Source organism: Somniosus microcephalus, chromosome 7, assembly GCF_052327205.1.
Source record: "Somniosus microcephalus isolate GS21.2 chromosome 7, FLI_Smic_1.0, whole genome shotgun sequence".
Taxonomy (NCBI): domain Eukaryota; kingdom Metazoa; phylum Chordata; class Chondrichthyes; order Squaliformes; family Somniosidae; genus Somniosus; species Somniosus microcephalus.
The window spans coordinates 8,004,402-8,032,023 of record NC_140993.1 but is presented as its reverse complement, the minus strand read 5'-3'; positions in this window follow the sequence as shown (position 1 = coordinate 8,032,023).

The window sequence follows — 27,622 nt, the reverse complement described above, 5'->3', positions numbered from 1 at the left end:
GGGTGTAGGGCTGGAGATTACAGAGATAGGGAGGGGCGAGGGGTGCAGGGCTGGAGGAGGTTACAGATATAGGGAGGGGGCGAGGGGTGTGGGGCTGGAGGAGGTTACAGAGATAGGGAGGGGCGTGGGGTGTAGGGCTGGAGATTACAGAGATAGGGAGGGGCGTGGGGTGTAGGGCTGGAGGAGGTTACAGATATAGGGAGGGGGCGAGGGGTGTGGGGCTGGAGGAGGTTACAGAGATAGGGAGGGGCGAGGGGTGTAGGGCTGGAGGAGGTTACAGAGATAGGGAGGGGCGTGGGGTGTAGGGCTGGAGGAGGTTACAGAGATAGGGAGGGGCGAGGGGTGTAGGGCTGGAGGAGGTTACAGATATAGGGAGGGGGCGAGGGGTGTGGGGCTGGAGGAGGTTACAGAGATAGGGAGGGGCGAGGGGTGTAGGGCTGGAGGAGGTTACAGAGATAGGGAGGGGCGAGGGGTGTAGGGCTGGAGGAGGTTACAGAGATAGGGAGGGGCGTGGGGTGTAGGGCTGGAGATTACAGAGATAGGGAGGGGCGAGGGGTGTAGGGCTGGAGGAGGTTACAGATATAGGGAGGGGGCGAGGGGTGTAGGGCTGGAGGAGGTTACAGATATAGGGAGGGGGCGAGGGGTGTGGGGCTGGAGGAGGTTACAGATATAGGGAGGGGGCGAGGGGTGTGGGGCTGGAGGAGGTTACAGATATAGGGAGGGGGCGAGGGGTGTAGGGCTGGAGGAGGTTACAGAGATAGGGAGGGGCGAGGGGTGTAGGGCTGGAGGAGGTTACAGAGATAGGGAGGGGCGAGGCCATGGAGGGATTTGAACACCAGGCAACCTCCTTATGTGGCTCGGTGTCAATTTCTGTTTGATAATACTCCTGTGAAGCAACTTGGAATATTTTACTTCGTTAAAGGCGCTATATAAAAACAAATTGTTGTTGTTGTTGTAGAGGGCTTGACAGTTCCACCTAATATTTTTTTGGGTGTGCAGCCCATTCAGTTTTGCGCATGTGCACAACACTGGAAAAGCCGGTCCCAGACTGTGTGGGACCGGCAGCAAACTGCTCAGCTTAGAGGGAACATTGTTGACGGGGTAGATGCGGAGAGGCTGATTCCCCCGGATGGAGAGTCTAGAACTAAAAAGTCTCAGGATAAGGGGTCGGCCATTTAGCACTGAGATAAGGAGGAATTTCTTCACTCAGAGGGTGGTGAATCTTTGGAATTCTCTGCCCCAGAGGGCTGTGGAGGCTCAGTCATTGAGTATATTCAAGGCTGAGATCGATAGATTTTTGGGCAATAGGGGAATCAAGGGATATGGGGATCGGGCAGGAAAGTGGAGTTCAGGTCGATGATCAGCCATGGTCTTATTGAATGGCGGAGCGGGCTCGAGGGGCCGTACGGCCTACTCCTGCTCCTGCTCCTGTTTCTTATAACTGGGCTCAAACAAAGCAATTTTGAAACGAACTACACTTCAACACTTAACTCCAGTTCCAGACCGAACTCAGCTGCCTTCTCCCTGCAGTGACCTCTCACTAGGAGCAATCTCCTGAAATTCTCTGTTAACACTTACCAGTCTGGTCTGGCAGACGCTGGGCTACGCTCTGTTGCCGCATCAAACACCTGCTGAGGCCAAACTTGCTTCCTTACCTTCTCAGCACAGACTCGCAGTCAGCCACTCGCAGCTCCAAAGAGGTGTCCTTCTAAGGTGAGCTTTGCTGTGTGCCTAGCCTGTGTTGTACCTGATCCAGCATGTCTGGATGGTGGGGCAGGGCACGGATAGGTTCTGCCGCCACGCCCCCTGCGGTTTACCATCCTGTCTATGCTCACCAGCTAGACTCGCATTATGACAAATGTCCCGTTTGGACGATGTTATTGGATAGCTGTCAGCCTTCATGGAGCTGTATCCCAGAGACTTTGGGCCCACAATCTTGGCTGCAAATCTCAGGGCAGATAGAGGTCCCTGCTGAAAAGTGCGTGTGTATATATGTGTGCGGATGTATATGCATGTGTCTGTGTGCATCTGTATATATGTGTGCATGGATATGTATGTATATGTGTGTGTATATATGTGTACATATGTGTATGAGTGGGTATGTGCGTGCGTGCATGTATGCCTGGTATGTGTCATGAATCTTATCATGACTCATGAAGTAACACTGGGCGGCCAGCTGGTGGCGCCGTCCAAGGAGTATAAATACTCGGGTGTGAGCCCAGCTTGCTCAGGATGTTTCTGTAACCAGGAACTAGTGATGTAACTAGAATCTCATGGTTGTGAAACAGTTGATTAAAGCCTTGTTTTATACTCAAACCAAGTGCTCAGTAGTCTTTTTACATCAGTATGTATGCGTTGGTACATGGGTGGATGTGCGTGGGTATGGGTGCGCGCACGTGTGGGTGTATGTGCGTGGGTATGGGTGCGCGCGTGTGGGTGTATGTGCGTGGGTATGGGTGCGCGCGTGTGGGTGTATGTGCGTGGGTATGGGTGCGCGCGCATGTGGGTGGATGTGCGTGGGTATGGGTGCGCGCGTGTGGGTGTATGTGCGTGGGTATGGGTGCGCGCGTGTGGGTGTATGTGCGTGGGTATGGGTGCTCGCGCGTGTGGGTGGATGTGCGTGGGTATGGGTGCGCGCGTGTGGGTGTATGTGCGTGGGTATGGGTGCGCGCGTGTGGGTGTATGTGCGTGGGTATGGGTGCGCGCGTGTGGATGTGCGTGGGTATGGGTGCGCGCGTGTGGGTGGATGTGCGTGGGTATGGGTGCGCGCGTGTGGGTGTATGTGCGTGGGTATGGGTGCGCGCGTGTGGGTGTATGTGCGTGGGTATGGGTGCGCGCGTGTGGGTGTATGTGCGTGGGTATGGGTGCGCGCGTGTGGGTGGATGTGCGTGGGTATGGGTGCGCGCGTGTGGGTGTATGTGCGTGGGTATGGGTGCGCGCGTGTGGGTGTATGTGCGTGGGTATGGGTGCGCGCGTGTGGGTGTATGTGCGTGGGTATGGGTGCGCGCGTGTGGGTGTATGTGCGTGGGTATGGGTGCGCGCGTGTGGGTGGATGTGCGTGGGTATGGGTGCGCGTAGCGTGGGTATGGGTGCGCGTAGTGTGGGTGGATGTGCGTGGGTATGGGTGCGCGCGTGTGGGTGGATGTGCGTGGGTATGGGTGCTCGTGCGTGGGTATGGGTGCTCGTGCGTGGGTATGGGTGCTCGTGCGTGGGTATGGGTGCTCGTGCGTGGGTATGGGTGCGCGCGCGTGTGGGTGTATGTGCGTGGGTATGGGTGCGCGCGCGTGTGGGTGGATGTGCGTGGGTATGGGTGCGCGCGCGTGTGGGTGGATGTGCGTGGGTATGTCGGAGGATCAGTACTGAGGGATTGCCGCACTGTCGGAGGGGCAGTACTGAGGGAGCGCCGCACTGTCGGAGGGGCAGTACTGAGGGAGTGCTGCACTGTCGGAGGGGCAGTACTGAGGGAGCGCCGCACTGTCGGAGGGGTAGTACTGAGGGAGCGCTCCACTGTCGGAGGGGCAGTACTGAGGGAGCGCCGCACTGTCGGAGGGGCAGTACTGAGGGAGCAACGCACTGTCGGAGGGGCAGTACTGAGGGAGCGCCACACTGTCGGAGGGGCAGTACTGAGGGAGTGCCGCACTGTCGGAGGGGCAGTACTGAGGGAGCGCCGCACTGTCGGAGGGGCAGGACTGAGGGAGCGCAGCACTGTCGGAGGGGCAGTACTGAGGGAGCACCGCACCGTCGGAGGGGCAGTACTGAGGGAGCGCTCCACTGTCGGAGGGGCAGTACTGAGGGAGCGCCGCACCGTCGGAGGGGCAGTACTGAGGGAGCGCCGCACTGTCGGAGGGGCAGTACTGAGGGAGCGCCGCACTGTCGGAGGGGCAGTACTGAGGGAGCGCACCACTGTTGGAGGGACAGGACTGAGGGAGCGCTGCGCTGTTGGAGGTGCCGTCTTTCGGATGAGACGTTAAACCGAGGCCCGTCTGCCCTCAGGTGGATGTACAAGATCCCACAGCACTATTTGAAGAGCAGAGTTCTCCCCGTTGACCTGGGGCCAATATTTATCCCTCAACCAACATCACTAAAACAGATGATCCGGTCATTATCACATTGCTGTTTGTGGGATCGTGCTGTGCACAAATTGGCTGCCGCATTTCCTACATTACAGCAGTGACCACACTTCAAAAAGTACTTCATTGGCTGTGAAGCACTTTGGGATGTCCTGAGGTTGTGAAAGGCACTGGAGAAATGTGAGTCTTTCTTTCTAATGAGTTTCCATTTCCTTCTTTAGATACAACAGCGGAGGCAGGAACTGGAGCAAGCCATGGGAGTGCGCAACACCTAAAGCCTTCCCTCGGACAATCGCCACCACTGGAACAGACACAACACTGCCGTCCACTAAACTGTTACACACACCCGACAGCCCTGTGTCACAGGCTTCTTCCCGAAACCTACTCCTGTTCCTCTGCGCTGTAGTTTTGTTTTTCCAATTCCCCCTTCTCTTCCCCTCCCGCCCAATGTTCCTGGCTGGGGTCTGGTTTTGCGCTCAGCCATCAGTCTTCACCTGCGAGCCCAGGCCGGTTGGCTATTTGGCCGTGTTGAGCCCCGCGGCCCAGTTTGAGCCGACCTTCTCGCCTGGTGTCTGCAGCAGGGATTGGGGAGCTGGATCCTCGCTGCTTCTGCAGCCGAGATCACCCAGGGTTCAAACTGGGACCTTCTGTACTGTTGTGCTCAGTAGCGCACCAGGCAATCCCTTTACCACAGAGCAGTTGGGGGAGAGGCGGGGGAAGGTGAAGGCTGCTTGCAGCATTGTGATCCCTCCCCCATTATTTCTTATTAAACGATGAGTATTAAATATTTCTTAAGGCTAAAGGGATCAAGGGATATGGGGAGAAAGCAGGGACAGGGTACTGAATTTGGATGATCAGCCATGATCGCATTGAATGGCGGAGCAGGCTCGAGGGGCCGAATGGCCTACTCCTGCTCCTATCTTCTATGTTTCTATGCACCGTCCCTGTGCAGGGGCTTCTTCACGGGTTAGCCAATTCTGGTCAACTGAGTGTTGCAAACATGGGCTGGAAGAGGCTCCGTCCTTGACCAGCCCACTGCTGGCTCACCACATGCCCTTGCCTTGGAGATCATTTTACTGTAACCGACCAAGCAGCCAATCATGGTCACTGTCCCCCAAAACACACGAGGACCCCAACCTAGTTGGGACCGTTGACCTCTATATACCCCTCTCTCTCTCTCGCTCGCTCGTGCAGTTCAGCTCATCAGAGAGGATGTACATCACCAGGAGGAAGCACTCAACTTGACGATGTTGAACCTCAAGCAATCACTCAAGGAACCTACAAAGTTGGACGGTTTGTGGTTTAGACTCGGCCCGTTCCCCTCTGGGATCCGGCTTCCAATCCAACTGAAAGGGTGGACGTTAAGTTCTCCTTGATCGGGTGTCTCTCTGCGTCCTCGTTGAACTGAGCTTGGATAGTCTTCATCCAGTTCCAAGTGGGAATGGGCCACAGCACACAACGGTCCCTGAATTAGCATTCTCGCTCCAGGAGGCCGCAGAATGGCTGGTGTGCGAAACGGAAAATGATCACACTCGGATTTCCTTGCCTTATGTCTGGGTCTGTTGTAGATTCATTGATAGAGATTGATCGCTGTGATTGGTCAACAACTCCATTATCATTGGATCATGTGACTACCAGGATGGTAGAGGGTGAACGAGATGGACCCTGGTCTTTATTCGCCTAGTAATTCCTATCTTCCAATGGTACTGTAAGGGGGTCTGTTCTGAGGTTGAGAATGAGACAAATTACAGTATTAGGGACCCGTATCTAACCTGTGCTGTACCTGCCCTGGGAGTGTTTTATGGAACAGTGCAGAGGGAGCTTTACTCTGTATCGAACCCTGTGCTGTACCTGCCCTGGGAGTGTTTGATGGGACAGTGTACAGGAAGCTTTACTCTGTATCTAACCCATGCTGTACCTGCCCTGGGAGTGTTTTATGGAACAGTGTAGAGGGAGCTTTACTCTGTATCTAACCCGTGCTGTACCTGCCCTGGGAGTGTTTGACGGGACAGTGTAGAGGGAGCTTTACTCTGTATCTAACCCATGCTGTACCTGCCCTGAGAGTGTTTGATGGGACAGTGTAGGGGGAGCTTTACTCTGTGTCTAACCCGTGCTGTACCTGCCCTGGAGTGTTTGATGAGACTGTATAGAGGGAGCTTTACTCTGTATCTAACCCGTGCTGTACCTGCCCTGGAAATGTTTGACGCGACAGTGTAGAGGGAGCTTTACTCTGTATCTAACCCCGTGCTGTACCTGCCCTGGGAGTGTTTGATGGGGACAGTGTAGAGGGAGCTTTACTCTGTATCTAACCCATGCTGTACCTGCCCTGGGAGTGTTTGATGGGACAGTGTAGAGGGAGCTTTACTCTGTATCTAACCTGTGCTGTACCTGCCCTGTGAGTGTTTGATGGGAGAGTGTAGAGGGAGCTTTACTCTGTATCTAACCCATGCTGTACCTGCCCTGGGAGTGTTTGATGGGACAGTGTAGAGGGAGCTTTACTCTGTCTCTAACCAGTGCTGTACCTGCCTTGGAAGTGTTTGATGGGACATTGTAGAGGGAGCTTTACTCTATATCTAACCCGTGCTGTACCTGCCCTGGGTGTGTTTGATGGGACAGTGTAGAGGGAGCTTTACTCTGTATCTAACCCGTGCTGTACCTGCCCTGGGAGTGTTTGATGGGACAGTGTAGAGGGAGCTTTACTCTGTCTCTAACCAGTGCTGTACCTGCCTTGGAAGTGTTTGATGGAGACAGTATAGAGGGAGCTTTACTCTGTATCTAACCCGTGCTGTACCTGCCCTGGGAGTGTTTGATGGGACAGTGTAGAGGGAGCTTTACTCTGTATCTAACCCGCGCTGTACCTGCCCTGGAAATGTTTGACGCGACAGTGTAGAGGGAGCTTTACTCTGTATCTGGCCCATGCTGTACCTGCCCTGTGAGTGTTTGATGGGACAGTGTAGAGGGAGCTTTACTCTGTATCTAACTCAATCTTGTCCTGCCCTGGGAGTGTTTGCTGGGACAGTGTAGAGGGAGCTTTACTCTGTATCTAACCTGTGCTGTACCTGCCCTGGGAGTGTTTGATGGGACAGTGTAGCGGGAGCTCTACTCTGTATCTAACCCGTGCTGTACCTGCCCTGGGAGTGTTTGATGGGACAGTGTAGAGGGAGCTTTACTCTGTATCGAACCCTGTGCTGTACCTGCCCTGGGAGTGTTTGATGGGACAGTGTACAGGAAGCTTTACTCTGTATCTAACCCATGCTGTACCTGCCCTGGGAGTGTTTGATGGGACAGTGTAGCGGGAGCTCTACTCTGTATCTAACCCATGCTGTACCTGCCCTGGGAGTGTTTACTGGGACAGTGTAGAGGGAGCTCACAGTCAGTGACCACTGCTACTGACGTGGGCTGAGGACTCAGAACCTGCCACACCATCTGTGGGCCCACACAGCGCTCAAAGCAGGATCTCTGCAGGTATAGAAACAATCAGCTCACTGAGGAACTGCTGCCGTGGTCACCACCTCCATAGCTATGTAGAAGCAGCATTGCAAGTTCTGATCTTTGCTGCTGATGGAGATTCATTGAAACATTTGTGGAGATTTGAACCCCGGGAATTGTCTATGATTAAGCACCATCTGAGTGAACGTGGTACCTGTGTCGCACACTTTGATGTTAAGCACAGGTTGCAGTCAATTATGTATGTGACCGTACTGATGTTAGATTATAGCATCACTTTATGTTGTGTTGGTTCCCGTTTTCTAAACTCTACAGTGTAAATGGGCGCTGGATCAGCAACACGAGCGTAGTAACAGGCTCAATTCTGTTTTAGTTCCGCTCCGAGGGGTTCCTGCTGCACAGACACCAGCTGGTACTTTATCCGAGTGGCTAATTCTAATTCGTGGAATAGTACAGCACAGGAAGAGGCCACTCGGCCCACCATGCCTGTGCCGGCTCTTTGAAAAAGCTCTCCAATCAGTCCCACTCTCCCCCTGCTCTTTCCCCACAGCACTGCACATTTATCCTTTTCAAGTATTTATCCAATTCCCTTTTGAAAATCATCATTAAATCTGCTTCCACCGCCCTTTCAGGCAGCGCGTTCCAGATCACCACAACTCACTGCGTAAAAAAAAATCTCCTCATCTCCCCTCTGGTTCTCTTGCCAATTATTTTATAATTGTGTGAACCTAGAGTGTTGGCAAGGATTTGGGAGTCAAGGGTATCTCTGCCTCACCTCATCATCTTCTCTCCTGCCATCTACGCATGGACCTTTGCAACAAAGGGCAGCGGGCGGATTTCCTTTTATGTTTCTATCTTCTCCCTCCCCAGAGACAGAGGCCAATCCGTTACAGCGCCCAGTTCGCTCTGTCCCAGCCGGGAATTGAACCTGCGAACGTGGGACCTTCTAGAATCAGTGGCTCAGCAGAGAGTTGGGGAAACGACACATTTGCTGCAGCTGGCAGCGTTTTGGGTGTGTGTGTTTTTAACCAGAGCACCATCTCTGGCTGGCGCAGTACCCTGTGCTGATAATTTGGCGCGATCCCAGCATACTTGGCCATATCAAGGTTGATGTGCCTCAATAAATCCGAGACTCAATGTTAGCGGAACAAAACAAGGCTTTTATTAACTTAGAAGGTAACACACAGCGGAGAGGTATCTTCCATCCAGAGGTCTGCTGTACTGGATGTGAGGTAGGCTGGGCCTGCTTACATAGGGGCCAGGTATGGGCGGAGCCCTACACACAATACAATACAATACAATGGTGAGGAAACGGAACTGAGGTAAGGGAAATGAAACTGAAACCAAACCACAGTCACAGGCAGAGAATACATTTCATCACAAAGGTGTCTTAGGTCTACAACCATGGCGGGGTTTGCGTGGGAAACCCTGCACTGTCGCTGAGCCGACTAATCATATGCATCCAGTTTATCTCCCAGCCAATGATTCTGGTCCAGGACTAGCGACCCAAAGGGCTGGAAGTTCAAATCCCACCAGCGCAAGTTGAATTGAATAATTCTGGTAATTTGTGGGCTGGCACCAGGAAAAGCTTACTGTGAAAACTGCCGCATTGTCGTAAAAAACCCAACCGGGTCACTGATGTCCTTCAGGGAAGGGAACATGCCGCCCCTGCCCGGCCTGGGCTACATGTGACTCCAGTCCCACACTGTGTGGATGATGCCCTCAGGGCAACGAGAGATGGGCAATAAATGCTGCCTTGCCAGTGTCTCCCCCATTCCAAGAACAAATTATAAAAACCATCCCCTCCCCGAGTGCCTCAGCCATATGGTTTTTTTATGCGTTCCTGGGATGTGGGCATTGCTGGCAAGGCCAGCATTTATTGCCCATCCCTAATTGCCCTTGAGAAGGTGGTGGTGAGAAGGAAATCTGCCGTCCTTACCTGGTCTGGCCTATATGCGACTCCAGACCCACAGGTTGACTCTTAACTGCCCTCTGTGGTCCCATCCAGGCAAATGAGTGTTGCATCCTATTCCTGAAGAGCCTTGGAGATGGTGGAGAGGCTTTAGGGAATCGTGACGTGAGCCAGCGGTTGCAGAGTACCCAGCCTCTGCCCTGCTCGTGAAGCCGGACTGTGGATGGGACTGGCCCAGTTCAACCTCTGGTTAGCAGTGAGCCGTTAACTGTTGATGGTGGTGCCGCTGTCCCAGGGAACACTGTCCCTAACTCCAGCACACCAACTGCTGACCAAGTGAGGAGCGGCTAACTCAGCCCACACTGGAAGCTTGACCCTGGGACTTTCCGGTCTCCGGCGCTTGGTACGACATTGGATGGTGCATTACCCACCGGGCTGTGAGGGCTGGTCCAGGGCATCTTTTACACCACCTGCCCTTAAATTATTGGTGTCCCAGACACGGTGTCCATCTGCAGCCAGCGGAAGGAATTGGTCAGCACGGTGGGTTGGGTTCAGTAGCAACTGTTTGGAGTGCGGTCCCCTCCTTCTGGCCTTTCAGTATACATCTGCCTTGTTCTTAACTCACCTCCCCTCCGTTTGAAAATAACTTTTAGCATTTCCTCTGGAAAAGATAAATGTGGGCATCGCTGGCAAGGCCGGCATTTATTGCCATCCCTTGTCATGAGAAGGCGCTGGTGGACCTTCCATTTGAACCGTTGCAGTCTATGTGGTGACGTTACCCCCACCATAGTTCGTGGGTGGGGAATTCCAGGACAGCGACCCAGCAACGATGAAGGAAATCTTGCTGTGATAAATTGGGATTGAGTGGTGCAAGGGGTTGGACATCTGGGAATCTGGGGTCGAGTCCAGCTCAAGACAGCCAGCTCGAAACAACTTGCATGAAATTAATTTGGGCATCAGCACAAAACTACCCCGAGCTTTGCACCAATAGCTAATTTCACACGCGAGACCATGGGTGGCTGATGAAGGAAATGGGATAAATGTGTCACTGGTGAGGTTGTGACTAAGAGCACAATATTTGGGACCGAGCAAGGGCAGTGGGGGCTGTTCTCCAATCATGCCGTACTTGACCTGCAAGTGTTTGATGCTAGCACTAGGTGCCTATAGATTCCCAAGCAGTGCGCTCCTTCACCTTAATGAGCACAAAGAGTCAAAACGAATTTCAGATGCCTTGCCTTTGGGGACTCCTTCTGCCCCCTTGCTCTACCCCAAGCCCAGCTCTGAGCTTGCTGTGCTCCATCATGGAGGCCCCGTCTCTAGTGTAGCTATTGCTGTCAAACAAGTATCTTTCTGAAATGGTTGACCTACACACGCTTGGTGCCTGGATGTTGTCCCCAGTCTTGTTTGTACTGAATAAAGCTCAATGTTGCTTTTTAGCTGTGTGCATTGTGCAAGCTCTGCTGTTGTAGACTTGCTGATCTGCAGTGTACAATGTTTGGAAATGTAACTGTGAATTTGCTTGATCGGACTTTGTATTTTATTTGAGGTGGGATTGGGGGGAGGGGGTAGGGTACTCCCTTTTTTGTAGAAGTGGAGACCGCATTCTGTAAGTGAGCCGCTAACTTTAATAAAGAAGCTTTGATGGTGCTTCGAGTCTGTGGAAACTGTCCGACCACCTTTCGACCATCCCCAATTGTGTGAGGCTTGAAAGAAGTCTGAGCTGACTCCAGAACAATTCATTTCTAATCCAAAGAAAGACAATGGATCCAACCCCTTCCCATTCACTCCCACTACCCAGAACCTCACTGGGCCCAACCCCTTCCCATTCACTCCCACTATCCAGAACTTCAATGGGCCCAACCCCTTCCCATTCACTCCCACTACCCAGAACCTCACTGGGCCCAACCCCTTCCCATTCACTCCCACTACCCAGAACCTCACTGGGCCCAACCCCTTGCCATTCACTCCCACTATCCAGAACCTCAATGGGCCCAACCCCTTCCCATTCACTCCCACTATCCAGAACCTCAATGGGCCCAACCCCTTCCCATTCACTCCCACTATCCAGAATCTCAATGGGCCCAACCCCTTCCCATTCACTCCCACTATCCAGAACCTCAATGGGCCCAACCCCTTCCCATTCACTCCCACTATCCAGAACCTCAATGGAGCCAATCCCTTCCCATTCACTTCCACTATCTAGAACCTCAATGGACCCAACCCCTTCCCAGTCACTCCCATGATCCAAATTCCAATCGGAGCACACCCCTCTCCATTCATTCCTGAATCACTTCCCATGTACTACGATTAATTAGAATCCCAATGGGCCAACTGGCTTTCTATTCACTTCCATTGTCAAATGACTAAATAGTAACGGTCGTCTTGTTGGGATGTCTTGGGAGTTTTAACTCCAAGGTGACACATCTGGTGATGGAAGCTTGAAACTAAATTAACCCTTTGTGGCAGAGTCATTAACCCGAGCCTGAGCCAGGCTACTCTGCAGTACCGCAGTGCCTGCCTCACTCGCTACTGGAAACTAGAGGATGGGATCGGTCACTTGAGGTGGGCATTCCCACTGAGCATCAGACAACCCTGCAAATCAACTCCCTAAAAAAGGTAGGTGGTCCTGCATGGACAAGCAATGAGAAGTTTACTAGTTTTCCGTTATGATTAACTGCACAGTTATAGCGGATTAAATTCCAGCACTACTATCCGTGCCCATGAGGGTAAAATTCGTCTTCAGTGCTAGCGCAAAACAGGTGATAGCGAATCGGCCGCCCGTTTCACATCTGCCTGATTTGCATGGAAATTAAAATTGGGCGGGGTGTAAAACATCCCAAAACACACCGAGGAAATACTTTTAAACGACAGTCACTGTTGTAATGCAGGCAAACAGGGCAGCAAAGTTGTGCATAGCAAGATCCCACAAACAGCAGTGAGATAAATGAGCAGTTTTGTTTGTGGTGTTGGTTGAGGGATAAATGTTGGCCAGGACATTAGAACTCCCCCACTCTTCTTTGAAGAATGTCATGGGATCTTTAATGACAGAGCCTTGGCTTAACGTCTCATCCATAAGACAGCACCTCTGACAACCCAGCACTCCCTCAGCCTCGATTATGTGCTCATGTCCTGGAATGACACCATGACCTTCTGACTCACAGGGACTGGACTACCAACTGAACCAGGGCTGACACTTCTTGAAAGCCTTTCTTAAAGCAACTTGGGATGTTTTACAACGTTAAACACTTTATAAATGCCAGTGGTTGTTGTTTCTCTTTGCTAATTATTTCTCATAGCCGGTCTAACCTTTAGATGTTAGTCCTGGCTTTATTATCTACTCTGTACGCACTAAAAGCTTTTTTTAGTCTCAAATTGCACCTGATCTCCTCATTCATTCATTGAAATCCATCCTTTAGTAATATCCCCTTTTTCCTTCCTGTAATATACATACTCTGTACCCTTTCCTCCTCTTGTTTAAATATTCTCTATTTATTATCTACAGCTCTGTTTGCTAATTTTTCTTTCCATTTAATCTGGACAAGGTCCCTTTTTAATTTGCTTTTTCTCAAGTCAAGCAGCCCTGTCCTGGACTTGTTTTTCCCTTTTCTATTCTTACACTGAAACTGAAATACTGTTTCCCAAATGCTCTCCTACCTTTAGGTTACTTACCTGGTCTGCCTCATTACCCAGAACCAGGTGATGTTGTGCTTCCTTCCTTGTTGGAGTAGCGACATATTGGCTGAGAAAACAGTCCTGAATACACTGCAAAAAAGGCCCCTTTATAACATTTTCTCTAACCCACTATTTTTGGATAATTAAAAAACCTCCTGCAATTACAACTCTATTGTCAATGTGAGGAGGATGCCGAGAAACTCCAGGATGATTTGGACAGGTTGGGTGATTGGGCAGATGTATGGCAGATGCAGTATAATGTGGATAAATGGGAGGTTATCCACTTTGGAGGCAAAAACAGGAAGGCAGATTATTATCTGAACGGCAATAGATTGGGAAAAGGGGAAGTGCAACGAGACCTGGGTGTCCTTGTGCACCAGTTGCTGAAGGTAAGCATGCAGGTGGTTAAGAAGGCACATGGTATGTTGGCCTTCATAGCGAGAGGATTCAAGTACAAGAACAAGGATGTCTTGCTGCAGTTGTACAGGGCCTTGGTGAGACCACACCTTGAGTATTGTGAGCAGTTTTGGTCGCCTTATCTGAGGAAGGATGTTCTTGCCATGGAGGGAGTGCAGCGAAGATTCACCAGACTGATACCTGGGATGGCAGGAATGGCGTATGAGGAGAGATTGGGTCAATTAGGCTTATATTCGGTAGAGTTTAGAAGAATGAGAGGGGATCTCATTGAAACTTATAAAATTCTAACAGGACTAGACAGACTAGATGCAGGAAGGATGTTCCTGATGGCGGGGGAGTCCAGAACCAGGGGTCACAGTCTAAGGATAAGGGGTAAGCCATTTAGGACAGAGATGAGGAGGAATTTCTTCATCCAGAGAGTGGTGAACCTGTGGAATTCTCTACCACAGAAGGCAGTTGAGGCCAATTCATTAAATATATTCAAGAAGGAGTTAGATATATTTCTTACGGCTAAAGGGATCAAGGGATATGGGGAGAAGGCAGGGACAGGGAACTGAATTTGGATGATCGGCCATGATCTCATTAAATGGCGGAGCAGGCTCGAGGGGCCGAATGGCCTACTCCTGCTCCTAGCTTCTTTGTTTCTATGCATGTCTCTAATGTGTCAAAGTTCACCCTTGATCTTTCCTCGGTTTTGGCAGTTGATAACGTAAATCCCAATAGTATGGCTCACCCCTTGCTATTCTCAACTCAATCCATAAAAAGATTCTGATTGGATCACTTATCTATTTAGCTCCTCGTACTTATATTTTTTCTAATTAACACCATGATCTCTCTTTTTTGCTCTTTTCCAGGTACATTTAAATTCCAATCCTGACCTAGCCACAGCCATATTTCAATTATTGCTATTATGTCCTGATTTTCTATTTTAATCAAGGACAACAACTTGTATTTATATAGTGCCTTTAATGTAGTAAAGCAAGCCAAGGCGTTTCACAGGAGCGTATACCGAGCCACGAGGAGATATTAGGACAGGTAACCAAAAGCTAGGTCAAATAGCTGGAGTGTCTTAAAGGTAGAGAGGTTTAGGGAGGGAATTCCAGAGTTTAGGGCCTATGCAGCTGAAGGCACAGCCACCAATGGGGGAGTGATTAAAATCGGGGATGCTCAAGGGGCTAGAGATCTCAGAGGGTTGTAGGGCTGGAGGAGGTTACAGAGATAGGGAGGGGTGAAGGGCTGGAGGAGGTTACAGAGATAGGGAGGGGTGTGGGGCTGGAGGAGGTTACAGAGATAGGGAGGGGTGTGGGGCTGGAGGAGGTTACAGAGATAGGGAGGGGTGTGGGGCTGGAGGAGGTTACAGAGATAGGGAGGGGTGAGGGGTGTGGGGCTGGAGGAGGTTACAGAGATAGGGAGGGGCGAGGGGTGTGGGGCTGGAGGAGGTTACAGAGATAGGGAGGGGTGTGGGGCTGGAGGAGGTTACAGAGATAGGGAGGGGTGTGGGGCTGGAGGAGGTTACAGAGATAGGGAGGGGTGTGGGGCTGGAGGAGGTTACAGAGATAGGGAGGGGTGAGGGGTGTGGGGCTGGAGGAGGTTACAGAGATAGGGAGGGGCGAGGGGTGTGGGGCTGGAGGAGGTTACAGAGATAGGGAGGGGCGAGGGGTGTAGGGCTGGAGGAGGTTACAGAGATAGGGAGGGGCGAGGGGTGTGGGGCTGGAGGAGGTTACAGATATAGGGAGGGGCGAGGGGTGTAGGGCTGGAGGAGGTTACAGAGATAGGGAGGGGCGAGGGGTGTAGGGCTGGAGGAGGTTACAGAGATAGGGAGGGGCGAGGGGTGTAGGGCTGGAGATTACAGAGATAGGGAGGGGCGAGGGGTGTAGGGCTGGAGGAGGTTACAGATATAGGGAGGGGGCGAGGGGTGTGGGGCTGGAGGAGGTTACAGAGATAGGGAGGGGCGTGGGGTGTAGGGCTGGAGATTACAGAGATAGGGAGGGGCGTGGGGTGTAGGGCTGGAGGAGGTTACAGATATAGGGAGGGGGCGAGGGGTGTGGGGCTGGAGGAGGTTACAGAGATAGGGAGGGGCGAGGGGTGTAGGGCTGGAGGAGGTTACAGAGATAGGGAGGGGCGAGGGGTGTAGGGCTGGAGGAGGTTACAGAGATAGGGAGGGGCGTGGGGTGTAGGGCTGGAGATTACAGAGATAGGGAGGGGCGAGGGGTGTAGGGCTGGAGGAGGTTACAGATATAGGGAGGGGGCGAGGGGTGTAGGGCTGGAGGAGGTTACAGATATAGGGAGGGGGCGAGGGGTGTGGGGCTGGAGGAGGTTACAGAGATAGGGAGGGGCGAGGGGTGTAGGGCTGGAGGAGGTTACAGAGATAGGGAGGGGCGAGGGGTGTAGGGCTGGAGGAGGTTACAGAGATAGGGAGGGGCGAGGCCATGGAGGGATTTGAACACCAGGCAACCTCCTTATGTGGCTCGGTGTCAATTTCTGTTTGATAATACTCCTGTGAAGCAACTTGGAATATTTTACTTCGTTAAAGGCGCTATATAAAAACAAATTGTTGTTGTTGTAGAGGGCTTGACAGTTCCACCTAATATTTTTTTGGGTGTGCAGCCCATTCAGTTTTGCGCATGTGCACAACACTGGAAAAGCCGGTCCCAGACTGTGTGGGACCGGCAGCAAACTGCTCAGCTTAGAGGGAACATTGTTGACGGGGTAGATGCGGAGAGGCTGATTCCCCCGGATGGAGAGTCTAGAACTAAAAAGTCTCAGGATAAGGGGTCGGCCATTTAGGACTGAGATAAGGAGGAATTTCTTCACTCAGAGGGTGGTGAATCTTTGGAATTCTCTGCCCCAGAGGGCTGTGGAGGCTCAGTCATTGAGTATATTCAAGGCTGAGATCGATAGATTTTTGGGCAATAGGGGAATCAAGGGATATGGGGATCGGGCAGGAAAGTGGAGTTCAGGTCGATGATCAGCCATGGTCTTATTGAATGGCGGAGCGGGCTCGAGGGGCCGTACGGCCTACTCCTGCTCCTGCTCCTGTTTCTTATAACTGGGCTCAAACAAAGCAATTTTGAAACGAACTACACTTCAACACTTAACTCCAGTTCCAGACCGAACTCAGCTGCCTTCTCCCTGCAGTGACCTCTCACTAGGAGCAATCTCCTGAAATTCTCTGTTAACACTTACCAGTCTGGTCTGGCAGACGCTGGGCTACGCTCTGTTGCCGCATCAAACACCTGCTGAGGCCAAACTTGCTTCCTTACCTTCTCAGCACAGACTCGCAGTCAGCCACTCGCAGCTCCAAAGAGGTGTCCTTCTAAGGTGAGCTTTGCTGTGTGCCTAGCCTGTGTTGTACCTGATCCAGCATGTCTGGATGGTGGGGCAGGGCACGGATAGGTTCTGCCGCCACGCCCCCTGCGGTTTACCATCCTGTCTATGCTCACCAGCTAGACTCGCATTATGACAAATGTCCCGTTTGGACGATGTTATTGGATAGCTGTCAGCCTTCATGGAGCTGTATCCCAGAGACTTTGGGCCCACAATCTTGGCTGCAAATCTCAGGGCAGATAGAGGTCCCTGCTGAAAAGTGCGTGTGTGTATATATGTGTGCGGATGTATATGCATGTGTCTGTGTGCATCTGTATATATGTGTGCATGGATATGTATGTATATGTGTGTGTACATGTGTATGAGTGGGTATGTGCGTGCGTGCATGTATGCCTGGTATGTGTCATGAATCTTATCATGACTCATGAAGTAACACTGGGCGGCCAGCTGGTGGCGCCGTCCAAGGAGTATAAATACTCGGGTGTGAGCCCAGCTTGCTCAGGATGTTTCTGTAACCAGGAACTAGTGATGTAACTAGAATCTCATGGTTGTGAAACAGTTGATTAAAGCCTTGTTTTATACTCAAACCAAGTGCTCAGTAGTCTTTTTACATCAGTATGTATGCGTTGGTACATGGGTGGATGTGCGTGGGTATGGGTGCGCGCGCGTGTGGGTGGATGTGCGTGGGTATGGGTGTGGGTGGATGTGCGTGGGTATGGGTGCGTGCACGTGTGGGTGTATGTGCGTGGGTATGGGTGCGCACGGTGTGGGTGGATGTGCGTGGGTATGGGTGCTCGCGCGTGTGGATGTGCGTGGGTATGGGTGCGCGCAGTGTGGGTGTATGTGCGTGGGTATGGGTGCGCGCGGTGTGGGTGTATGTGCGTGGGTATGGGTGCGCGCGGTGTGGGTGGATGTGCGTGGGTATGGGTGTGCGCGTGTGGGTGGATGTGCGTGGGTATGGGTGCGCGCGGTGTGGGTGGATGTGCGTGGGTATGGGTGCGCGCGCGTGTGGGTGGATGTGCGTGGGTATGTCGGAGGATCAGTACTGAGGGAGCTCCGCACTGTCGGAGGATCAGTACTGAGGGAGCGCTGCACTGTCGGAGGGGCAGTACTGAGGGAGCGCCGCACTGTCGGAGGGGCAGTACTGAGGGAGCGCCGCACTGTCGGAGGGGCAGTACTGAGGGAGCGCCGCACTGTCGGAGGGGCAGTACTGAGGGAGCGCCGCACTGTCGGAGGGGCAGTACTGAGGGAGCGCCGCACTGTCGGAGGGGCAGTACTGAGGGAGCGCCGCACTGTCGGAGGGGCAGTACTGAGGGAGCGCCGCACTGTCGGAGGGGCAGTACTGAGGGAGCGCCGCACTGTCGGAGGGGCAGTACTGAGGGAGCGCCGCACTGTCGGAGGGGTAGTACTGAGGGAGCGCCGCACTGTCAAAGAGGCAGTACTGAGGAAGAGCCGCACTGTCGGAGGGGCAGGACTGAGGGAGCGCAGCACTGTCGGAGGGGCAGTACTGAGGGAGCGCCTCACTGTCGGAGGGGCAGTACTGAGGGAGCGCAACACTGTCGGAGGGGCAGTACTGAGGGAGCGCCGCACTGTCGGAGGGGCAGTACTGAGGGAGCGCTCCACTGTCGGAGGGGCAGTACTGAGGGAGCGCCGCACTGTCGGAGGGGCAGTACTGAGGGAGCACCGCACTGTCGGAGGGGCAGTACTGAGGGAGCGCCGCACTGTCGGAGGGGCAGTACTGAGGGAGTGCCGCACTGTCGGAGGGGCAGTACTGAGGGAGCGCCGCACTGTCGGAGGGGCAGGACTGAGGGAGCGCAGCACTGTCGGAGGGGCAGTACTGAGGGAGCGCCGCACCGTCGGAGGGGCAGTACTGAGGGAGCGCAGCACTGTCGGAGGGGCAGTACTGAGGGAGCGCCGCACCGTCGGAGGGGCAGTACTGAGGGAGCGCCGCACTGTCGGAGGGGCAGTACTGAGGGAGCGCTCCACTGTCGGAGGGGCAGTACTGAGGGAGCGCCGCACTGTCGGAGGGGCAGTACTGAGGGAGCGCAGCACTGTCGGAGGGACAGGACTGAGGGAGCGCTGCGCTTTTGGAGGTGCCGTCTTTCAGATGAGACGTTAAACCGAGGCCCGTCTGCCCTCAGGTGGATGTACAAGATCCCACAGCACTATTTGAAGAGCAGGGGATTTCTCCCCGTTGACCTGGGGCCAATATTTATCCCTCAACCAACATCACTAAAACAGATGATCCGGTCATTATCACATTGCTGTTTGTGGGATCGTGCTGTGCACAAATTGGCTGCCGCATTTCCTACATTACAGCAGTGACCACACTTCAAAAAGTACTTCATTGGCTGTGAAGCACTTTGGGACGTCCTGAGGTTGTGAAAGGCGCTGGAGAAATGTGAGTCTTTCTTTCTAATGAGTTTCCATTTCCTTCTTTAGATACAACAGCGGAGGCAGGAACTGGAGCAAGCCATGGGAGTGCGCAACACCTAAAGCCTTCCCTCGGACAATCGCCACCACTGGAACAGACACAACACTGCCGTCCACTAAACTGTTACACACACCCGACAGCCCTGTGTCACAGGCTTCTTCCCGAAACCTACTCCTGTTCCTCTGCGCTGTAGTTTTGTTTTTCCAATTCCCCCTTCTCTTCCCCTCCCGCCCAATGTTCCTGGCTGGGGTCTGGTTTTGCGCTCAGCCATCAGTCTTCACCTGCGAGCCTAGGCCGGTTGGCTATTTGGCCGTGTTGAGCCCCGCGGCCCAGTTTGAGCCGACCTTCTCGCCTGGTGTCTGCAGCAGGGATTGGGGAGCTGGATCCTCGCTGCTTCTGCAGCCGAGATCACCCAGGGTTCAAACTGGGACCTTCTGTACTGTTGTGCTCAGTAGCGCACCAGGCAATCCCTTTACCACAGAGCAGTTGGGGGAGAGGCGGGGGAAGGTGAAGGCTGCTTGCAGCATTGTGATCCCTCCCCCATTATTTCTTATTAAACGATGAGTATTAAATATTTCTTAAGGCTAAAGGGATCAAGGGATATGGGGAGAAAGCAGGGACAGGGTACTGAATTTGGATGATCAGCCATGATCGCATTGAATGGCGGAGCAGGCTCGAGGGGCCGAATGGCCTACTCCTGCTCCTATCTTCTATGTTTCTATGCACCGTCCCTGTGCAGGAGCTTCTTCACGGGTTAGCCAATTCTGGTCAACTGAGTGTTGCAAACATGGGCTGGAAGAGGCTCCGTCCTTGACCAGCCCACTGCTGGCTCACCACATGCCCTTGCCTTGGAGATCATTTTACTGTAACCGACCAAGCAGCCAATCATGGTCACTGTCCCCCAAAACACACGAGGACCCCAACCTAGTTGGGACCGTTGACCTCTATATACCCCTCTCTCTCTCTCGCTCTCTCTCTCTCTCGCTCGCTCGTGCAGTTCAGCTCATCAGAGAGGATGTACATCACCAGGAGGAAGCACTCAACTTGACGATGTTGAACCTCAAGCAATCACTCAAGGAACCTACAAAGTTGGACGGTTTGTGGTTTAGACTCGGCCCGTTCCCCTCTGGGATCCGGCTTCCAATCCAACTGAAAGGGTGGACGTTAAGTTCTCCTTGATCGGGTGTCTCTCTGCGTCCTCGTTGAACTGAGCTTGGATAGTCTTCATCCAGTTCCAAGTGGGAATGGGCCACAGCACACAACGGTCCCTGAATTAGCATTCTCGCTCCAGGAGGCCGCAGAATGGCTGGTGTGCGAAACGGAAAATGATCACACTCGGATTTCCTTGCCTTATGTCTGGGTCTGTTGTAGATTCATTGATAGAGATTGATTGCTGTGATTGGTCAACAACTCCATTATCATTGGATCATGTGACTACCAGGATGGTAGAGGGTGAACGAGATGGACCCTGGTCTTTATTCGCCTAGTAATTCCTATCTTCCAATGGTACTGTAAGGGGGTCTGTTCTGAGGTTGAGAATGAGACAAATTACAGTATTAGGGACCCGTATCTAACCTGTGCTGTACCTGCCCTGGGAGTGTTTGATGGGACAGTGTAGAGGGAGCTTTACTCTGTATCTAACCCGTGCTGTACCTGCCCTGGAAATGTTTGACGCGACAGTGTAGAGGGAGCTTTACTCTGTATCTAACCCCGTGCTGTACCTGCCCTGGGAGTGTTTGATGAGACTGTATAGAGGGAGCTTTACTCTGTATCTAACCCGTGCTGTACCTGCCCTGGGAGTGTTTGATGGGACAGTGTAGAGGGAGCTTTACTCTGTATCTAACCCATGCTGTACCTGCCCTGGGAGTGTTTGATGGGACAGTGTAGAGGGAGCTTTACTCTGTATCTAACCCGTGCTGGACCTGCCCTGGGTTTGTTTGATGGGGACAGTGTAGAGGGAGCTTTACTCTGTATCTAACCCATGCTGTACCTGCCCTGGGAGTGTTTGATGGGACAGTGTAGAGGGAGCTTTACTCTGTCTCTAACCAGTGCTGTACCTGCCTTGGAAGTGTTTGATGGGACATTGTAGAGGGAGCTTTACTCTATATCTAACCCGTGCTGTACCTGCCCTGGGAGTGTTTGATGGAGACAGTATAGAGGGAGCTTTACTCTGTATCTAACCCGTGCTGTACCTGCCCTGGGAGTGTTTGATGGGACAGTGTAGAGGGAGCTTTACTCTGTATCTAACCCGTACTGTACCTGCCCTGGAAATGTTTGACGCGACAGTGTAGAAGGAGCTTTACTCTGTATCTAGCCCATGCTGTACCTGCCCTGTGAGTGTTTGATGGGACAGTGTAGAGGGAGCTTTACTCTGTATCTAACCCAATCTTGTCCTGCCCTGGGAGTGTTTGCTGGGACAGTGTAGAGGGAGCTTTACTCTGTATCTAACCCGTGCTGTACCTGCCCTGGGAGTGTTTACTGGGACAGTGTAGAGGGAGCTCACAGTCAGTGACCACTGCTACTGACGTGGGCTGAGGACTCAGAACCTGCCACACCATCTGTGGGCCCACACAGCGTTCAAAGCAGGATCTCTGCAGGTATAGAAACAATCAGCTCACTGAGGAACTGCTGCCGTGGTCACCACCTCCATAGCTATGTAGAAGCAGCATTGCAAGTTCTGATCTTTGCTGCTGATGGAGATTCATTGAAACATTTGTGGAGATTTGAACCCCGGGAATTGTCTATGATTAAGCACCATCTGAGTGAACGTGGTACCTGTGTCGCACACTTTGATAAGCACAGGTTGCAGTCAATTATGTATGTGACCGTACTGATGTTAGATTATAGCATCACTTTATGTTGTGTTGGTTCCCGTTTTCTAAACTCTACAGTGTAAATGGGCGCTGGATCAGCAACACGAGCGTAGTAACAGGCTCAATTCTGTTTTAGTTCCGCTCCGAGGGGTTCCTGCTGCACAGACACCAGCTGGTACTTTATCCGAGTGGCTAATTCTGATTCGTGGAATAGTACAGCACAGGAAGAGGCCACTCGGCCCACCGTGCCTGTGCCGGCTCTTTGAAAAAGCTCTCCAATCAGTCCCACTCTCCCCCTGCTCTTTCCCCACAGCCCTGCACATTTATCCTTTTCAAGTATTTATCCAATTCCCTTTTGAAAATCATCATTAAATCTGCTTCCACCGCCCTTTCAGGCAGCGCGTTCCAGATCACCACAACTCACTGCGTAAAAAAAAATCTCATCTCCCCTCTGGTTCTCTTGCCAATTATTTTATAATTGTGTGAACCTAGAGTGTTGGCAAGGATTTGGGAGTCAAGGGTATCTCTGCCTCACCTCATCATCTTCTCTCCTGCCATCTACGCATGGACCTTTGCAACAAAGGGCAGCGGGCGGATTTCCTTTTATGTTTCTATCTTCTCCCTCCCCAGAGACAGAGGCCAATCCGTTACAGCGCCCAGCTGCCCCGTGGCTGATATCAGTTCGCTCTGTCCCAGCCGGGAATTGAACCTGCGAACGTGGGACCTTCTAGAATCAGTGGCTCAGCAGAGAGTTGGGGAAACGACACATTTGCTGCAGCTGGCAGCGTTTTGGGTGTGTGTGTTTTTAACCAGAGCACCATCTCTGGCTGGCGCAGTACCCTGTGCTGATAATTTGGCGCGATCCCAGCATACTTGGCCATATCAAGGTTGATGTGCCTCAATAAATCCGAGACTCAATGTTAGCGGAACAAAACAAGGCTTTTATTAACTTAGAAGGTAACACACAGCGGAGAGGTATCTTCCATCCAGAGGTCTGCTGTACTGGATGTGAGGTAGGCTGGGCCTGCTTACATAGGGGACAGGTATGGGCGGAGCCCTACACACAATACAATACAATGGTGAGGAAACGGAACTGAGGTAAGGGAAATGAAACTGAAACCAAACCACAGTCACAGGCAGAGAATACATTTCATCACAAAGGTGTCTTAGGTCTACAACCATGGCGGGGTTTGCGTGGGAAACCCTGCACTGTCGCTGAGCCGACTAATCATATGCATCCAGTTTATCTCCCAGCCAATGATTCTGGTCCAGGACTAGCGACCCAAAGGGCTGAAAGTTCAAATCCCACCAGCGCAAGTTGAATTGAATAATTCTGGTAATTTGTGGGCTGGCACCAGGAAAAGCTTACTGTGAAAACTGCCGCATTGTCGTAAAAAACCCAACCGGGTCACTGATGTCCTTCAGGGAAGGGAACATGCCGCCCCTGCCCGGCCTGGGCTACATGTGACTCCAGTCCCACACTGTGTGGATGATGCCCTCAGGGCAATGAGAGATGGGCAATAAATGCTGCCTTGCCAGTGTCTCCCCCATTCCAAGAACAAATTATAAAAACAATCCCCTCCCCGAGTGCCTCAGCCATATGGTTTTTTTATGCGTTCCTGGGATGTGGGCATTGCTGGCAAGGCCAGCATTTATTGCCCATCCCTAATTGCCCTTGAGAAGGTGGTGGTGAGAAGGAAATCTGCCGTCCTTACCTGGTCTGGCCTATATGCGACTCCAGACCCACAGGTTGACTCTTAACTGCCCTCTGTGGTCCCATCCAGGCAAATGAGTGTTGCATCCTATTCCTGAAGAGCCTTGGAGATGGTGGAGAGGCTTTAGGGAATCGGGAGGTGAGCCAGCGGTTGCAGAGTACCCAGCCTCTGCCCTGCTCGTGAAGCCGGACTGTGGATGGGACTGGCCCAGTTCAACCTCTGGTTAGCAGTGAGCCGCTAACTGTTGATGGTGGTGCCGCTGTCCCAGGGAACACTGTCCCTAACTCCAGCACACCAACTGCTGACCAAGTGAGGAGCGGCTAACTCAGCCCACACTGGAAGCTTGACCCTGGGACTTTCCGGTCTCCGGCGCTTGGTACGACATTGGATGGTGCGTTACCCACCGGGCTGTGAGGGCTGGTCCAGGGCATCTTTTACACCACCTGCCCTTAAATTATTGATGTCCCAGACACGGTGTCCATCTGCAGCCAGCGGAAGGAATTGGTCAGCACGGTGGGTTGGGTTCAGTAGCAACTGTTTGGAGTGCAGTCCCCTCCTTCTGGCCTTTCGGTATACATCTGCCTTGTTCTTAACTCACCTCCCCTCCGTTTGAAAATAACTTTTAGCATTTCCTCTGGAAAAGATAAATGTGGGCATCACTGGCAAGGCCGGCATTTATTGCCATCCCTTGTCATGAGAAGGCGCTGGTGGACCTTCCATTTGAACCGTTGCAGTCTATGTGGTGACGTTGCCCCCACCATAGTTCGTGGGTGGGGAATTCCAGGACAGCGACCCAGCAACGATGAAGGAAATCTTGCTGTGATAAATTGGGATTGAGTGGTGCAAGGGGTTGGACATCTGGGATCTGGGGTCGAGTCCAGCTCAAGACAGCCAGCTCGAAACAACTTGCATGAAATTAATTTGGGTATCAGCACAAAACTACCCCGAGCTTTGCACCAATAGCTAATTTCACACGCGAGACCATGGGTGGCTGATGAAGGAAATGGGATAAATGTGTCACTGGTGAGGTTGTGACTAATAGCACAATATTTGGGACCGAGCAAGGGCAGTGGGGGCTGTTCTCCAATCATGCCGTACTTGACCTGCAAGTGTTTGATGCTAGCACTAGGTGCCTATAGATTCCCAAGCAGTGCGCTCCTTCACCTTAATGAGCACAAAGAGTCAAAACGAATTTCAGATGCCTTGCCTTTGGGGACTCCTTCTGCCCCCTTGCTCTACCCCAAGCCCAGCCCTGAGCTTGCTGTGCTCCATCATGGAGGCCCCGTCTCTAGTGTAGCTATTGCTGTCAAACAAGTATCTTTCTGAAATGGTTGACCTATACACGCTTGGTGCCTGGATGTTGTCCCCAGTCTTGTTTGTACTGAATAAAGCTCAATGTTGCTTTTTAGCTGTGTGCATTGTGCAAGCTCTGCTGTTGTAGACTTGCTGATCTGCAGTGTACAATGTTTGGAAATGTAACTGTGAATTTGCTTGATCGGACTTTGTATTTTATTTGGGGTGGGATTGGGGGGAGGGGGTAGGGTACTCCCTTTTTTGTAGAAGTGGAGACCGCATTCTGTAAGTGAGCCGCTAACTTTAATAAAGAAGCTTTGATGGTGCTTCGAGTCTGTGGAAACTGTCCGACCACCTTTCGACCATCCCCAATTGTGTGAGGCTTGAAAGAAGTCTGAGCTGACTCCAGAACAATTCATTTCTAATCCAAAGAAAGACAATGGATCCAACCCCTTCCCATTCACTCCCACTATCCAGAACCTCACTGGGCCCAACCCCTTCCCATTCACTCCCACTATCCAGAACCTCACTGGGCCCAACCCCTTCCCATTCACTCCCACTATCCAGAACCTCACTGGGCCCAACCCCTTGCCATTCACTCCCACTATCCAGAACCTCAATGGGCCCAACCCCTTCCCATTCACTCCCACTATCCAGAACCTCACTGGGCCCAACCCCTTCCCATTCACTCCCACTATCCAGAACCTCAATGGGCCCACCCCCTTCCCATTCACTCCCACTATCCAGAATCTCAATGGGCCCAACCCCTTCCCATTCACTCCCACTATCCAGAACCTCAATGGGCCCAACCCCTTCCCATTCACTCCCACTATCCAGAACCTCAATGGAGCCAATCCCTTCCCATTCACTCCCACTATCCAGAACCTCACTGGGCCCAATCCCTTCCCATTCACTCCCACTATCCAGAACCTCAATGGGCCCAACCCCTTCCCATTCACTCCCACTATCCAGAACCTCAATGGAGCCAATCCCTTCCCATTCACTTCCACTATCTAGAACCTCAATGGACCCAACCCCTTCCCAGTCACTCCCATGATCCAAATTCCAATCGGAGCACACCCCTCTCCATTCATTCCTGAATCACTTCCCATGTACTACGATTAATTAGAATCCCAATGGGCCAACTGGCTTTCTATTCACTTCCATTGTCAAATGACTAAATAGTAACGGTCGTCTTGTTGGGATGTCTTGGGAGTTTTAACTCCAAGGTGACACATCTGGTGATGGAAGCTTGAAACTAAATTAACCCTTTGTGGCAGAGTCATTAACCCGAGCCTGAGCCAGGCTACTCTGCAGTACCGCAGTGCCTGCCTCACTCGCTACTGGAAACTAGAGGATGGGATCGGTCACTTGAGGTGGGCATTCCCACTGAGCATCAGACAACCCTGCAAATCAACTCCCTAAAAAAGGTAGGTGGTCCTGCATGGACAAGCAATGAGAAGTTTACTAGTTTTCCGTTATGATTAACTGCACAGTTATAGCGGATTAAATTCCAGCACTACTATCCGTGCCCATGAGGGTAAAATTCGTCTTCAGTGCTAGCGCAAAACAGGTGATAGCGAATCGGCCGCCCGTTTCACATCTGCCTGATTTGCATGGAAATTAAAATTGGGCGGGGTGTAAAACATCCCAAAACACACCGAGGAAATACTTTTAAACGACAGTCACTGTTGTAATGCAGGCAAACAGGGCAGCAAAGTTGTGCATAGCAAGATCCCACAAACAGCAGTGAGATAAATGAGCAGTTTTGTTTGTGGTGTTGGTTGAGGGATAAATGTTGGCCAGGACATTAGAACTCCCCCACTCTTCTTTGAAGAATGTCATGGGATCTTTAATGACAGAGCCTTGGCTTAACGTCTCATCCATAAGACAGCACCTCTGACAACCCAGCACTCCCTCAGCCTCGATTATGTGCTCATGTCCTGGAATGACACCATGACCTTCTGAATCACAGGGACTGGACTACCAACTGAACCAGGGCTGACACTTCTTGAAAGCCTTTCTTAAAGCAACTTGGGATGTTTTACAACGTTAAACACTTTATAAATGCCAGTGGTTGTTGTTTCTCTTTGCTAATTATTTCTCATAGCCGGTCTAACCTTTAGATGTTAGTCCTGGCTTTATTATCTACTCTGTACGCACTAAAAGCTTTTTTTAGTCTCAAATTGCACCTGATCTCCTCATTCATTCATTGAAATCCATCCTTTAGTAATATCCCCTTTTTCCTTCCTGTAATATACATACTCTGTACCCTTTCCTCCTCTTGTTTAAATATTCTCTATTTATTATCTACAGCTCTGTTTGCTAATTTTTCTTTCCATTTAATCTGGACAAGGTCCCTTTTTAATTTGCTTTTTCTCAAGTCAAGCAGCCCTGTCCTGGACTTGTTTTTCCCTTTTCTATTCTTACACTGAAACTGAAATACTGTTTCCCAAATGCTCTCCTACCTTTAGGTTACTTACCTGGTCTGCCTCATTACCCAGAACCAGGTGATGTTGTGC